Here is a 16117-nt window from a genome sequence, read left to right on the forward strand (position 1 = left end):
TGCTAGCTTAATTATTAGTAAGGCCCGGATTTTGATGACATTTGCATTTTTTTGCATTTTTGGACATTTTTTGTCTTTTAGAGCATTTTTTTAGATTTATAGGGCATTTTCTTTAAATTTTGGGGCGTATTTTGCATTTTAATGCATTTTTTAAAGTTTTTTTGTTAATTTTTTCCAATTTTTTATCAATTTTCATTATTACACTGGCTTCCAAACAATGAAGAAAATCTATAGGATATTAACAGGTGAAGCAAAATCTTTTCAAATTGAAGAAGAATTGTCAGTAAGTGAGACCGTCTTTCTCAAGTACGCACCTATAACATCAGTAGATGCTGAAAGAAGCTTCTGCAGGAATGAAAATTTACTTTCAGACAAGAGACGCTCGTTTACATTTCAAATTATCAAAAAACATTCAATAATCCAATATAATTCTGATATTTAGTAATATTATGAGATGGAAGTAGTTATATCCATTAAAGTTTTTATACAAAATAAAAATATTTTGGTGTCAATATATTTTCCTTTTTTTGTTATTTTAGGATATAAAACATATTTTTCAAAATTTAATGAATGTAGAACAAGTATTGCATTGCTTTATATTTTTTAAATGACTCATAATAATTTTAAAGAGCAAAAAAATTTTTTAATTCAATATTTTTACTTTATTTAAGGCATTTTTTGCATTTTTAAGGTCTTTTTTTGCCCTTCTTAAGGGCATTTTTTGCACTTTTTAAGGGCATTAGTTGAGATTTTTTAGGTCTTCAAAATCCGGGCTCTTATTAGTTTTACGTAATTCCTGTAAACTCCCAGTCACACGAGCATTTAAAATTTTAATTTCGAAAATTCTCATTTTAAATTTCGAAAAATTAGTTGTGTTTGAACCCTGTTTCTTTACTAAACTAAACGTAAAAATTGTTGCCAGTACCGCTATTTTTCGTATTGCACGACTCGCTACTATTTTTTTTAAATAGCATCACACTACACTACAAACTACGAAAAAAAGTAGCTACTACAGTAGTTTCGCGTCTTGCAGTGTGCTACTTCCACAACCGATGGTTATAAGAGACGACCGCTGTCTGCCGGTAAAAATGCAGATGATTTTTCCGAAGCGCAATTGGGTATTGACCTTGGCAAGAAAAAGTGCGAAGTAAAAATACTGTTATGGCCTTCAACTCGGCGCACTTCCTTTGCTTAGCAGAGATAAACACCTCAAGATGCCAGGTTTCTTAGTAAATTTTTACCGGCGACTTTCGTTGTTTTGGTTGGTACGACGGCGGCTGGTGTCTTGCTCATCAATTTTATTCCATTTCTAGGTAATTGTATTCGATTTACGAGCGAATTCATAATAATGTGGGGTGATCGAACGTATTAAAAATATAGTAAATAGTTTTTTGGAAGTCTGAAAAAGTGAATACATTATTTTTTTCTTTCTTTTCGTTAAATTGTCAGCTGTTACGAAAATAATCAGGTTTACAACGCTGTGGAAAGATTTTTTTTTAGCGTGGTGAAAATTGTTTCATACCACTGATCAGAACTTTAATTTCATTTTAGATATTAAGTTCAATGGTTTTTACACTTAGTTATTCAATTCTAAATTAATTTCTTAAATATATTCCTTCTGAAATTCATTAGTTTTAACACTTAGTTAAGAAGATTCATTACAGTGGAATGTGGTTAAAATTTAATTCATGATTGATGAATATCCCAATTCAACTATTCGTTTGTGGCTACCACCACGTATTACAATATCGGTGATATAGATCTTGAATTACTATCAGGATCTGAAGCTTCCTATAAAAAATTTTTAAAAAGTAGCTATCATGCTAAAGTTTTCATTTAACACGTTGAGCGCCACGTCAGTCATAAGTGGTAATACTGTAATACACTGAAATTACATATTGTAATACACTGAAATTACATTTATGCTGCGTCAGCCATCGATGGCTGACACTGAAATTACATTTAGGCTGCGTCTGCCACCGCTTGCTGACACTGACCTTTCACATAGGCTGCGAAAAACAGCTGGCTTACAGCGTATAACATGATATAGAGCGATAAAATTTATACTCTGTTATGGAATTGCAGAAAATTTATTCAAAATTTACTTAATTATTGTGATTCTTGGTTTAATAAATTCAGTTTACTAGGTTTTATCCACCACTATTTTTAAACAATTCGTAATGTAATTCACCACTTTTTTCAGATATGTCATGCTAAATCTTTTAAAATCTAGCAAAATCTGTCTAATTTTTGCAAATTTAGTTTGTTGTTACTTACCGCTGTGGCCTGACGGGCAAGACATGTAAAATTAGCATGGCGTTCAGCGTGTTAATGTTAACAAAATATGCAACTTTTTTTTGTTTTCCATCAATTTAAAAACTACACAGCACGTAGTGTTAGAACTAAATTTTAATATTTAGATTGTTAACATAACTTTTATTAGTTAAAATGTTTTTCATTTTGTCCACAATAAAAGAATAATTTCAAGACTGTCTTATCATTATTTTAATTTTAGTACCAGGCTTTGACCCCTACTCTATCAATAAACGCTGGCGAAGTTAACAAAAATTTTGAGAGCTTTTGCTTTTTACTGTCTACCACTCAATAAAATATTTTTTTATCAAAAATCGAAAATATATATAACCTTTCAAAAGACCTCATGCCTGCCAATTCTTCCGGATTTTCCGGAAGATTTTGTTTTCATATTTTATTTAAAGTGGTAGTAAATATGTACTATTTTTTCCTTTATAAACTTAATTTTTAAATGATTTTGATCACCACTATTCTTACAAAAATTAAGCACATATATTAATATGGGTTACTATCATGATTGTCAACTTAGGATTGCTTATATACAACGTATTTGTTTGCTTAAAATTGAAGTTTTAATTCCATTTTAATACCACTGGGAAAAATGATAATGGAAGGGATTAAAAGTTGGCAGGTATGAGACCTTGCCTTAATTTTTTTTTCTTCCTTACCATTATTGAGAGTTTCTTGCGTAAATCACGAAGGTCACTTTTTTTTCGTGAATCACATTCTAAAATTCATTTACAAGAAAGAATAGCAGAGGATAAAATTTGACAGATCATCAACCGAATTATTAAGAAGGAAAATTTCTACCACACGTGTAACTTAAACACGTTCAAGTAGTTGTTGGCTTTCTATTCCATTAAAAGTCAGCCTCATATTTAATGCGGAGCATGAAATCTAATTTTATTCGCCAAAACCATTTAATAAATTATTATTCATGTCATGAACTAAGCTCAATCATACGTGCACTTAAAGTTTTTCTGAAAATATCTGAATACTCTTCATTTAGTATTTTAGTCAGTCATTTCTTGCTTAATCTTAGTATTTGTACTTTTTATATTTAGATATGAGTCTTTGCTTTTAATACTTCAGTTAAGGAGCTTGAATGAAACAAAATTGTATTGTGTAAGTCCAGACTTTTAAATTTTAATATAAATGTTTGATAGATTGTATGGCCTTTCTTATTTGTTTATTTTCAAATCAGGGTGAAAAATAACTTTTTTACAATTTCTAGAACTACTACTTACACAGAAATATAATAGGAAATATAGGGAAAATTTCACTTGAATTAATTTGTAAATTCTATTTTAATTGTTTAAGCGACCATGTTTCATTCTTGGAACTTTTTTTTCAAAATGTCAAAGACTGGTAACTGAAATCTTTTATCCTTAATCTTAGCACTTATAATAGGAGAAGCTGCTTATTGAAATCAACTAGAAAATAATAATATAAAATTATATATTCTGGGTCGGCTAGGATAGCCTGGTTGGCAGAGAGCTGGACTAATGCAGAGATGCCAACTTGCTCCGGACAGCAAACATATATTTTAAAGTGGTAGTTTATCAATTGTGATTCCTGGTTTAATAAATTCAATTCAGTAGATTTTTATCCACCACTATTTCTAAATAATTCGTAGGCTTATATAATTCACCACTTTAATGTAATTATGTCATGCTATACCTCTTAAAAAGCAAGCTAAAATAGTCAAATATTTTCAGAATTTACTTTGTAGTTATTTACCGTTTTTTTAATTATTTTGGCGTGTCCGGAGCAGTTGGCATCTCTGCTAATGTTCATGAAAATGGGAGTTTAAATCCAGCTGGTGATCGATTCACGTTAGATCTGTCGGGTCACAAAGTCCTCCAGGTTCCCATAACAAATTATACCCCTGGAAGTATAGTTCGTTTACCAGGAGTTGGCACTTGGCTCCGCCTTCCTCACGTGGTATCGGATGATACTATTTCGCTATTTTGGGGAGAAGGATGTGGCTGCTATTTGGCGATCGTATGACAAAAATATTTATTTCGCAATCCTCATGTGCATTTTATTTCATGAACTTGTTGATATTTTTCTCTTTTTATTGAATAGTTTGTTCTTTTTGAGATATTTTGCTGGGAAAAAGTTTTTAAATATAAATTAGCTAGAATAACGAAAGGTATAATAGCTGATGATAAAGCGAAGTAAGTGACTGAAAAAGAATTCACTGTTTGTGTTCGGCCATCACCTTCTACATCAGAAAGCCTCCACACGGTTTCTTATAAGTAGTCTACGCAGATTATTTAAAAAGTGAACAGTTTGAGCACATGAAACCAAATTCTATGTTAAAAGTGACTGCGAGGCATTTTTCATATATATTTGAGAATTGAATCTGTAGTGATAGACAAGTAAATAAGACAAACTAATCATATTCAAAAATTAAATAATTTTTAAGACATATATTTGCTACCACTTTTTTATTTTTACTAGATTTTCTATTAAAGGGCTCTTTCGTAAACTGGCTTCCCTTCATAGTGGTCTGATTGGACTACCTATAAAAAACCGTGTGGATGCTTTGCGTGCATTAGAGGTTATCTCGATTTCAAGCGGGGAAATGTTTTTCCTCTAACTCCCCCGCGCTGAAATGAACTCTGCTTCCGAGGAGGTGGAGCCAAGTGCCAACTCCTGGTGAACGAACTATACTGAATGTGAAATTGATCGCTCTCTGGTTCAGGTCAAAATTGTGATCTGTGGATGAATGAATGCGTATATGAATGAGTCCGCTCTATAGACGCGTGGGTCTCGCAAAAGTCGAATACTTGAATATTAGTCCATAGATGACGCCACTGGAAAACAAGAGCAATCGCACCTATTGCCTTAACCCCTTGGGGACGGGTGAATCAGAAAAGCATTCGTACAAAATCAGGATCAGGACGTAATTAAATAAAAAACGGTAACTTAAATGTAGTCGTTGCTAATTTGACAGACTTACTTTGCTTTTATTTTAATTATTGTTAGTTTAATCATATATGTAATCAATGTTAATTCAAACTTATAACTAAATAGTTTTATTTTGAACAAAGTAATGGAGAATTAAATAAATCAAACAATTATAACTCCGCCTTCAAATAAACTGATAAAGAAATACTTTGATTACCAGTTTTATCTTTTTACCCTGATTGATACGGTTTTATGCTGGCACGTATTTGTGAAAGTCGGTGCGAAAGGGTTAATAGTCTACGACAGCAAAAACAGGTATCCTGGGATATCATTTCTAATATCAAGTAATTGCAGCAATAATAGCTATAACAACCGTTAATATATAATCAGAATATGTCACTTAAACTAAAGAAGCTACTGTATACAGCAATGATCCGCCCAATACTTACCTATGCCTCACCTGCCTGGACAACGATACCTCAACATCTACTGAAGAAATTAAACCAATGCCAAAACAAGATCCTTAGAAAAATAACCTGTGCAAGATGGTTTATCCGGAATACCAATATACATGCAGACCTTAAAATACCAACTCTATCACAGCATATATACAAGCTAAAACGCAGATTTTTTCGATAAAGCCATAGAATGTAAAACAGCAAATTTTAATGAAATCTTTAAGTTTGAAATTTATATGAAAGATAAAAACTACAGACCAATAGCTGCACATTTCACCTCCGACGCCTCTTATCATAACTATCAAAACAAATAATTTCATCAACCTTCTGAAAATAACGTTTCCTCATGCTGATACAATTCTGAATAACTCCAAAATCAAACAAACACAGTTTAGAGCAAGCTGCTCACTTTATTTTTTGGTTCCTTTTAGTTATTCAAGCAAAGTGCTTGAAACATTCATAAAAGCAACTCCACTGCCTGCTTACCTCAATGCTCAACCGAAACAGTGCTAAAATTCCAGATTAATGGGATAGGGGTCGCTTCGCGGCCCAGGTGCCCAATAAAATCAAAACTCTAGGACTAGGATCAGATAATTGTTATGTTTTATTTAAAATCAAATTGGTTGCTCCAGATAAGACAAAGTACTCCTGATTTTCAAGTGGTAGTTTTTAATGTGTGATTCCTATTTTAATAGATTCGATTTATAGGGTTTTGTCACCACTACTTCAAAATAATTCAAAGGCTTATGAAACAAGTCATTTTCTTAAACTTAAGCAGTGTTGAGCCTTTTAAAAAGTTGGCAAAATTTACCGAAAATCTGTATATTTTATTTTGTAGTTCTCCAACGTTTTCTAAAATATTTAACCGAATGCGGAACATTTGGCATCACTGTTGTTAATTCAATAAAATATCCATAAAGTTTATATGCAAACCGGCTACCACATTTTTCATTAAGACACTTTTCCCATTACTGCAAAATAGGACTCTGGCATATAAACTGTTAAGCTTAACATTGTAATTGTAAAGCTGCCAACTTCTTCGGCTTTAACAGTATGCTTTTTTCCAGTGGTAGAAAAACAATATTTGTTTCCAGGTTTTTATTTTGTTTTATACTATTTTAACCGTCGTTGAACCCAATTTGGGTTTACGACTAAGACGAGAAGAACCTCCCACGGTCAGCCTGACGGCAAGAGGATTCTAACTGTTAGTGATGCCGTGAAATATCCTCTAACCCGCTGAGGATATTTAACGTCACCAATGTGGTCGGTGTGAATTCGCTGGGATTCGAACCCGGTTCACCTCAATGGAAGGCGAAAGCCAAGGCGGTTCGGCTTCCAGCTTTTATTTTATTTTATAACCGTCATTGAACAGCAGACCCAATTTATTGTGTTTAGAACTACCAATGTTCAACTCCGTAGCCTTGTAATTTTGAACCCAATCCAAAAGACAAGGGAACTCCTGGATCAAGTATTGGGAGAAATTAGCCTTCATGCGGTGGACTTTTTAATGGAGCTAACCCGCATTTGCGTTACATGATCAGATTATTTATTTATTTATTAGTGTATTACTTAATTAACTAAATTTAAGTTAGCCGGTAACCTGTCGGACTCTTATTTACACTAACGGAGGAAAGTGCCTGTGTGAAAAACGTGGTAGCAGGTTTGCATTTAAATTAACCTTTGCTCTCCGCATACTTTAAAATGTTGTTTGAACTATTACAAGCTCTTAATCATTTAAAATAAATAATACCATACCTGCCAACTTTTAATCCCTTCCATTATCATTTTCCCAGTGGTACTAAAATGAAATTAAAACTTCAATTTTAAGTAAACAAATTCGTTGTATTTGAGAAAACTTAAGTTGACAACCATGATTGTAACGCATATTATTATATGTGCTTAGTTTTTGTAAGAATAGTGGTGATCAAAATCATTTAAAAATTATGCTTATAAAAGAAAAAATAGTATATATTTACTACCACTTTAAATATGAAAATAAAATCTTCCCGAAAATCCGGAAGAGTTGGCAGGTATGTAATACAGTACTTTTACGAAGATTTTTAAATTATTGAATCAGTGTGGCTGCTAATTATTAAGTTAAAAAAAATTTTAATTTTAGAGTGGTTTGACTATTGCGACTGACAAAGGCGACTTTGGAGACCTAAGAGCTGAATGCCATAGTCATTGTCTTTTAGTTTTTTAGGCTCTTTACCTATCCATCATGATTGTAATAGATCAATGAAATATTTAAATCATGAAATAGATAGAAGAAATAAAAAAAATCTTTTAAAGTCATTATATTAATGCAGATATAATTTTATACGAATCTGCGACTGCAGCGCTACTAAGTGCGGCTGCAGCGCCTATAAAATTAATATAAATCGTATGCAGCACCAATTACTTGTAGTGGTGATTAGCCGAGTAAATTGGCTCTAAAAAGGCCTTTGTAGATAATAAAATTAATTAAATTAAATACTGACTTAAAAATTAATTAAATATTTGAATTTTTTGGACGAAACTGCGTAGCTTGTAAAATGGCTGAAGGGCACTATTTCATTTTTGTTAAATATGTGTTCTTTAAAATGATAAAGATTGGTAGCTCAAATATTTAATTTTTTGCACTGATAATTGGCAAAATTGAATATTTCTATCAACCAAAATCTATTATTTGTGTAAAATTACGTATCGTGTGAATTCTGATTTTTTTTCTGAAATAAAACAGCTGTTGCGTATTTCATCAAAATTAATACCCAACGGAAAAGAACTTCCTTTTAATTCACTCCCAAACCTGCTGCCACGTTTTTCTTATCGACATTTTCTCTATTAGAAAAATAAGAGACCGGCAAGTAAACGGCTGAATGGAAATTTTATTCCTTAACACGTTTGGTGCCGAATTTATAAATTGAAATGATAGAAAAAGTGGTTTTATGGAAAAAGTGGTATTATATATTATCGAAATTAATTGTTTTTTCTACTGTTTGGGCTTTCAAAAAGTCTTTGAGAGATATAGAAATACTTGCTCCTTATAATTCTAGATCTAATCAGAAATAACTAAATCATTGTGGTATCCGTGAATCTTTTAATTCACCCAGTTAAATGAAAATCCTGAAAAAGTTTCCCCCCACGATGAGTCTTTGAAAAAAGGAACTGTCCTAAATATATGACGCTGGGCGTTAACCAGTTAAGCAACAAAATTTTGTTTGAAAAATGCAACAATTGATTGATTTCAGAAAAAGATGTATAACACATGATATTTAATTTTATAGGAATATTCAGATTTTCCAATTCTCAGGGCTAAGAATCAAAGATTTGAGTTACAAGAATTTAACATTTTGAAAAAGAGACATGTTCCAATAATAGAACATTGGTATATAAACGGTTAAACTATAAAATAACTATATTAAATGCATTAAAATAAATAATTTGCTTAGCTTTGTGGAGAAATTTTTTATTAATGTTAGCAAAATTTGGGCTTCAATGTAAAATTCTACGTTTGAAAAATTAATCTTAAACTCAACTTCATTCTAGCTATCTCGAGGTGAGTCATAAATAGAACAATAACTACAAGTTTAAACTTTTTACCATAACAATAATCAATGACTTAATTAACTTTAATAATAGAAAAATTTTAGTTTAAATTGGTAGCTAAAACATTTCACTTCTTTCTTTTTTTTTCCTTTCTTGATATATTGCATTCTTGTCAACTCTTTCGGATTTTCCGGAAGATTTTATTTTCATATTTAAAGTGGTAGTAATTATATACTATTATTTTTTTATATTCTTAATTTTTAAATGATATTGATCACCAATATTCTTACAAAAATTAAGCACATATATTAATATGCGTTACTGTCATGGTTGTCAACTTAAGTATTCTCAAATGCAACGTATTTGTTTGCTTAAAATTTAAGTTTTAGTTCCATTTTAATACCACTGGGAAAGATAATAATGGAAGGGATTAAAAGTTGGCAGGTATGATATTAACACTTACAAGAAATATATTTACCTGTTTTTTAAAAGAAAATGGAAGGAGATGAATTATTTCTGACTAAGATTAACAAAATGTTCATTACAACTTTTTTTTAATTCTTTCCGTATAAGTAACAGACCTGATTATTTTAGATTTTGATAGCTTTTTTGGAATCTTTCATAAAATTAAGGGATTTTATTCAACTTTTTTTAAGATGCTGCCACTTAACATGATTGAAAAAAAATAAGCAGACATTTGATTAGTTCAATTTTTCTTTTAATTTTATTTTACGACACTTAAAATTACTATCAATTAAGTATTTTTTGAGGGGAAAAAATATGATTAGGACAAAAAAGGGTGAGTTTATATTAGCTGACCAAAAAATTTACTGCATTAAAAGAAATAAACACTTATTTTTTTAAAAAGAAAAATGTCAGAAAATTAGTTTTGACGTACTAAATAAGTAAGAGTGAAAATTTTTATACAAAGCTACATAGCAGGAAAAGTTACTAATTTAAACTTGATAGAATTCTTTTTGAAACATAGGTTTGTAGAGAATTATTTTCTTCGAAAATTATTACTTAACCCTTTTGAAGGCCGTGGTAAGTATACTTACCACCACGTTTTACCACTTTTAATTTAGGCTTCCATTTTTTAATAACTTCAGCTTTCTTGAAATGAGTTTGAATAAAATTGGTAACCATTTGTCACTTTTAAAAAACGTATTAAAGTTGTAAAATACATAATTCCTTTTGAAGTATGTAGCATTTAAGGAATTTATTTTATAAATAAAGAAAAATAAAAGTCAGTAAGTTCCTAATAGGTCATGTTAAATATATTTACCACCAAGAAAGTGGCATTTTTATAAACTAAATGAGTTTTTTCTTTTTTATATCAATTACTGTTCTTAAAACAATTTCAATTCCAAAAATACTTTAATTTACCTTTACTAGAAATAAAGGGCCCGTTAAAGGATTAAAATAATAATAATAATTATATAAGTAATAGAAAACATTAAAAATCAAAGTTATAAAAAAATACTTCTATGGTCCTTCTTTTACAAGATAGTGAAATAATTTGCCTTATTCCTTCTTCATAAAAATTTATCACCACCTTACTTACTAAGAAATAAAATGAGAAAAGTGAAACAAAATATTTCAAATAAAATGTAAATAGACAACTATTTCAGAATCAATAATAAACGTTATGTTACATAAAATACTTCATATTAATTTAATGGATAACATTATTTCTCTCATAAAGATAACAAATTAAACAATACATAGTAGATATAAAAAAACCGGAATCTGTAGCAATAACCAATGCTGACCTTGTTATTCAACAATTTCCTCGGTGCTATAAAAAATTCGAGTTCATAGCTAATAAACAAATAGTTCTGATTCATTTTTATTGAACTGAAGACACATTTTAACGGACTTTTTTTCTCCTTCACTTTATGCACGTGATAAGTTCGTGTTCATGTCAGGCAGGTTACAAGTACTTCTCTTTACTCATTCACATTTTTGCACCCAGTTTACTCGTTTGGGGTTCGAAAAATATTGAAATAGCATAAGCATTATACACACAAATTTTAATTTACTTTTTTTAGGTTGTATTCCCGGGATACTTAATACCCAAAATTCAAAAATTTCTTGGTATTTACGAATTTTATTGAAAATTCAATGGTCATTTGTTCTCCTAAGTTTTATAATTTTTAATTTTTATTTTAATTGTTTTTACGTTTAAAATACTAATGAGTTTGGCTTACTTAGTAAATAAATGTAGTTGATTTGTTGTTTACTAAGATGAAAAATCCATGCATTGAAAGAAGTAAATAATTATAAAAGTAATTGATCATAAAGTAAATAATTATAAAGCTTTCTTTATTTCAAAATAGTTTAGTATCTAGTTTATTTTAAAACTGGATATTAAACAGTCAGAAATACTTTTTGTTAAGTCAAAAAAGTTATTTTGATATTTAAGTTAATTTAGAAAATTTATTGCACAAAAAAATATAAATAAAAAATCTAAACCTATATCCTATATGAGTTTGTTATCTGAGTGTATACAGCCCATTTAAGGGCTTTAACTCATCCATCTGATTGAGTGACTATCCTATTAACGAATCATTTAAAAAATACACTATTCTTTCTTTCTGACATATCTAGTTGTAATATTTATGTTTTTTTAATCATATTTGATTGCGAAAAAAATTAAATAATATTAAGATCAATTTAAATAAGATCAAGATTTTTTTAAGAGTTTATATAGCATAATTGCTAATTGAGAAAAGATAGAAAAGCAACTTGGGCAATTTTCGGTGGCAATTATTAGGTGATAGTACCCCTCCTGAACAGATTTATACAAACAAAAATGCTTATTAAGCATAATTTTTACCATCACTTTAAGGAAGAAAACAATTATTACAGGAAAAGTAGATGAGTTAGCGGATAATCTGCTCTTTTTTCACCTTTAATCTAATTTTTTGTTATTTTCTCATTTTAGGAAACAGACGATAACAAAAATGAACTAACGTCATGCCATTCAGGCTAAAGCAAATGAAAAGAAAAGACGAAACTGTAATGAAAATTCATGTTTGATTAGTTCTCGGAAAAATTTTTTCTTTTTCCGTCTGCATTGGTAGCCTCGACCAATAAAGATTTCTCAATGGAGACAATTTTTCTTGCATTAAAGGTTGTTTCTTTGATGGAAACACGAAAGCATATACTTTTCACGCAATTCTATATTTGTGGGTGTGCTAATCTTGTAAAGGGGCAATGTTATAGTGTATTCAAAATGTGGTAAATAAAATTATTTAAATTAAAAATGTAACTTTTGATAATATTTGTGTCATATAATCGTAATCGTTTATATGATACAGCTTCGAAGAATGGCTACACTAAGAAGTGGTAATGTCTGCCTGTGGTATGCACGGAACCACGTGGACTAAAATGGATTCCATAAATATCTAATTCAATATTTATTATAAATAAGGCCATATGTATATTTAAAGTGTGTGTTTATTGAACGTTACATTATTAATGTAAGACATTTCTCAAAATAGGGCAAACACTACAAGGTTCATTTCCAAACTAAGCGACAATTTTTAGAAACAAGTGTGAAAAAAAATTATTTTCCGGATATTATTATGTAATATTCCTTATTCAAAGGCTCTATCGTGTCTCAAAAAATGATGCTTTATTGAGGATAATATGCTATTTTCATAACTGCAGTGAGTTTGCTACAGTGCCTATCTTTAGCCAGCGCCCACTACGTGAAAATAATGCAAACATCAATATGGATAAATGCCCTTCATTTGAGAAAATGAAAAACATTTGTGGTCTAATATTTTTTTTTTTTTTTTTTTTAATATTTAAAACTTCCTCCAATGCTGCACTATCTGGGCTCATAAAATTTTGAAGAAAAAAAAATTAACATAAGGCATTGATTTTGATAAGGTGGAGAAATATCGCCAAATCGGCGATTTTTAAAAAAAGGTGAATTACTTTTAAAATATTTTAACCTTTTAGAGGGCCATTTATTTCTAGTAAAGGTAAATTAAAGAATTTTTGGAATTGAAATTCATATTAGAATAGTAATTGATATAAGAAAAGAAAGACTCATTTAGCTTATGAAAAATTTATTTAAATTCTAATGCCATTTTTTTTTTTTTTTTTTTTTTTTTGTGTGGTAAGCATATTTACCACACCCTATTAGGAACTTATTGACTTTTATTTTTCCTTATTATTAAATTAAATATCATAAATGCGACAAACTTCAGAGGCAATTATGCATTTTATAACTTATATCCGCTCTCTTATACTAAAGAATGATTGTCAATTTCAAAAAGCTGAAGTTATTAATAAACGGAAACCTAAATTAAAAGTGGTACAAAAGATAACATGGACTCTAAAAATTGGTGGTAAGTATACTTACCACGACTTTAGAAAGGGTTAAATTATTTGTTCGTTCTTAAGCCATGACTTTACGTCAAGTTCTTTACGTCAAGATGACATTAATAGCTTCAAATCTAAGACACTTAAACTTAGGCTTCTTTTTTTTCCCTAGCGAAAGAGCTTCGGTAAACCATGTTAAGATGCATTTTGGGTAAGAAAAAGTGACGATCGAGTATCGATTGACAGATAAAATTTAATCGTCATTTTTCGCATTTAATTGTCATTTGGCTGGAGTGGGTGGTTAATTTTGCTCTATATCATTGATGCAAGAAAATCAGACGTCACTAGTTGTCATTATGATGCAATTATGTAACTGAATGTATTTATTTGCAATTAAAAACTATTAATTTGTTGATCTCATGTAAAACCATAACAGATAAACAACACAATGACGTCAGCAAAACAGGAAACAAATTGAAGATAGAAACATCACAAAAAAAAAACCTGTCAAAACTTGTTGTGATTTACAACACTGATCCAAAAACACTCTGTTTACAAACAGTTGCAATAATTCAGCGCAGTTGGAATGTTTTTTCCCCCAATTCCATGTTTCTAATTACATAACCTCTACGTTTCGTTGCTGCTCTTGTTTTATTTTCGCAGATGTAGAAAGGTAGAAAAATCTTTTTTTTCTACTTCTATAAGAGCGTGTATCTTTACTTTAGTGTGGTTTAGAATGGGAATAATCGTGACTTTCACAAACAAATAATTATAATTTATGTTTACAATTGACAATGAATTATTTATGTTAAAATAAATAAAAATAAGTAATTTAATTTGAAATTGCTAGGCTACCAGTCTTTTTTTGGATAAATAACAGCCCTGGAACATAGTAGAAAATGCTTACATTGTGCCAAATTTGAACTCGTACTAGTGAACTGTCGTTTTCAAAGTCAAATAAAACCAATTTATTTAATTGGTCAAACATTAATGTTCCCATACCTGCCAACTTTTAATCCCTTCCATTATGATTTTTCCCAGTGGTAGTAAAATAGAATAAAAATTTCAATTGCAAGCAAAAAAATACGCTGTATTTGAAAAAACATCAGCTGACAACCATGACTTAGACTGAGTTCTTCTTCGGAGTCCCTGTCCGCGAAGCGGACACTCCACTCCTTCATCATAAGGTAGTGCCCGTAGGCGCCTGTGGTACTGTCTTTAGCATGAAATACAAGAGAAGTAGCAGAAGCTTTGGTTGGTGTTGGTTTATACCCTGAGCCTAGCTATATAACTGTAAGATATTTGATCAAAAAATTGATAACTGATAGTGAGGGGGAGAAGTTAGGTTGAATGCTAGGGGTGGATACCCCCGAGTCGGACAACCATGATAGTAACGCATATTACTATATATGCTGAATTTTTTTGAGAATAGTGGTGATCAAAATCATTTTAAAATTAAGTTTAAAGAAGAAAATATAGTATATATTTACTACCACTACAAATATAAAAATAAAATTTTACGCCAAATGCGTAAAAGTCGGCAGGTATGATTGTTCCCATTTTCATTTTTCAACAACATTAAGACGAGAAAAACTAACTGTCGCATACCTGCCAACTTTCACTCTTTCCGAGAATGGATTTTCAGAGTGGTTGTAAAACAATAAACGAAAAACAATCTGACTCAAAAATATATTTATATTTTGATCCCGTTGAAATTCTCTTGCACAAATATTATTGTGCTTTGATATATTTATTGCAATTATTTATATGTAGTGGTGGTCAAACTCATTTGCAATTATCATTATAATTCAAAAAGTTAATTGGAATAACCTGAGTATTTCTACCACTTTAAATATGAAAATAAAATCTTCCGGAAAATCCGGATGAGTTAAAATTAATTTGAAAAAGCAAGACATTTGTGACTTCATGCGAGTAATTTAATCTCGGAATAATGCTCATCTTTTAAAACATTAAAAAATACTGGTAGTTCAAATTTTTTATTCCATGTACTTTCATATTGAGAAACTGAATATTCATATCAACCAAAATGTGTCAATTATATAAAATACCTATGATAATATGTTGTCCATTTTTTAACAAAACTAGTGTTAACTGAAGAAAATTTAGATTAAATTTATATGCAAACCTGCTACTATGTTTTTTATAAAGATATTTTTTTCATTAGTGCAAAATAAGAGTACGGCAGGTAAACGGTTAATAATATTTTAAAAAGAATATGTTATATTCTTAAAAGGTTTAATTCTTTAACTTTTAAAAACATTTCGTATCTCGTGGAATAAAATGTGTCCTTAATATAATATAAATGGACTGAGTATAATAAATAAAATGTGTGATTAATATAATAGCAAAGCGGTGCTACCGCTTTTTCCACAAAGTAGCTTTTCTCACTACAATAAAATATGAGCCAGCAGGTAAACGGTTAGAATGTACTCGTACTCCTTGTTTGCAATTTTTTTATAATTTTTTTTTCAAATAATAAAACATAAAAATAATCAAACTAAATCATTTAAAAATACATTTCAATTTCAAATAATTAGTTAAGT

General features: G+C 30.0%; 1 long non-coding RNA gene across 1 annotated transcript; it reads left to right on the forward strand.

Annotated features, from left to right (window-relative positions):
- The first annotated feature begins 1108 nt into the window (after positions 1–1108).
- Positions 1109–12916, forward strand: LOC122269128 (uncharacterized). The gene is made up of 3 exons (XR_015432858.1): positions 1109–1313; positions 3378–3438; positions 12163–12916. It is a non-coding gene; the product is annotated as an uncharacterized LOC122269128 (long non-coding RNA).
- Positions 12917–16117: the final 3201 nt, after the last annotated feature.

This window comes from Parasteatoda tepidariorum, chromosome 4 (genome assembly GCF_982258835.1).
Source record: "Parasteatoda tepidariorum strain Cologne lab strain chromosome 4, Ptep-v5.0, whole genome shotgun sequence".
In the NCBI taxonomy this organism is placed as follows: Eukaryota; Metazoa; Arthropoda; class Arachnida; order Araneae; family Theridiidae; genus Parasteatoda; species Parasteatoda tepidariorum.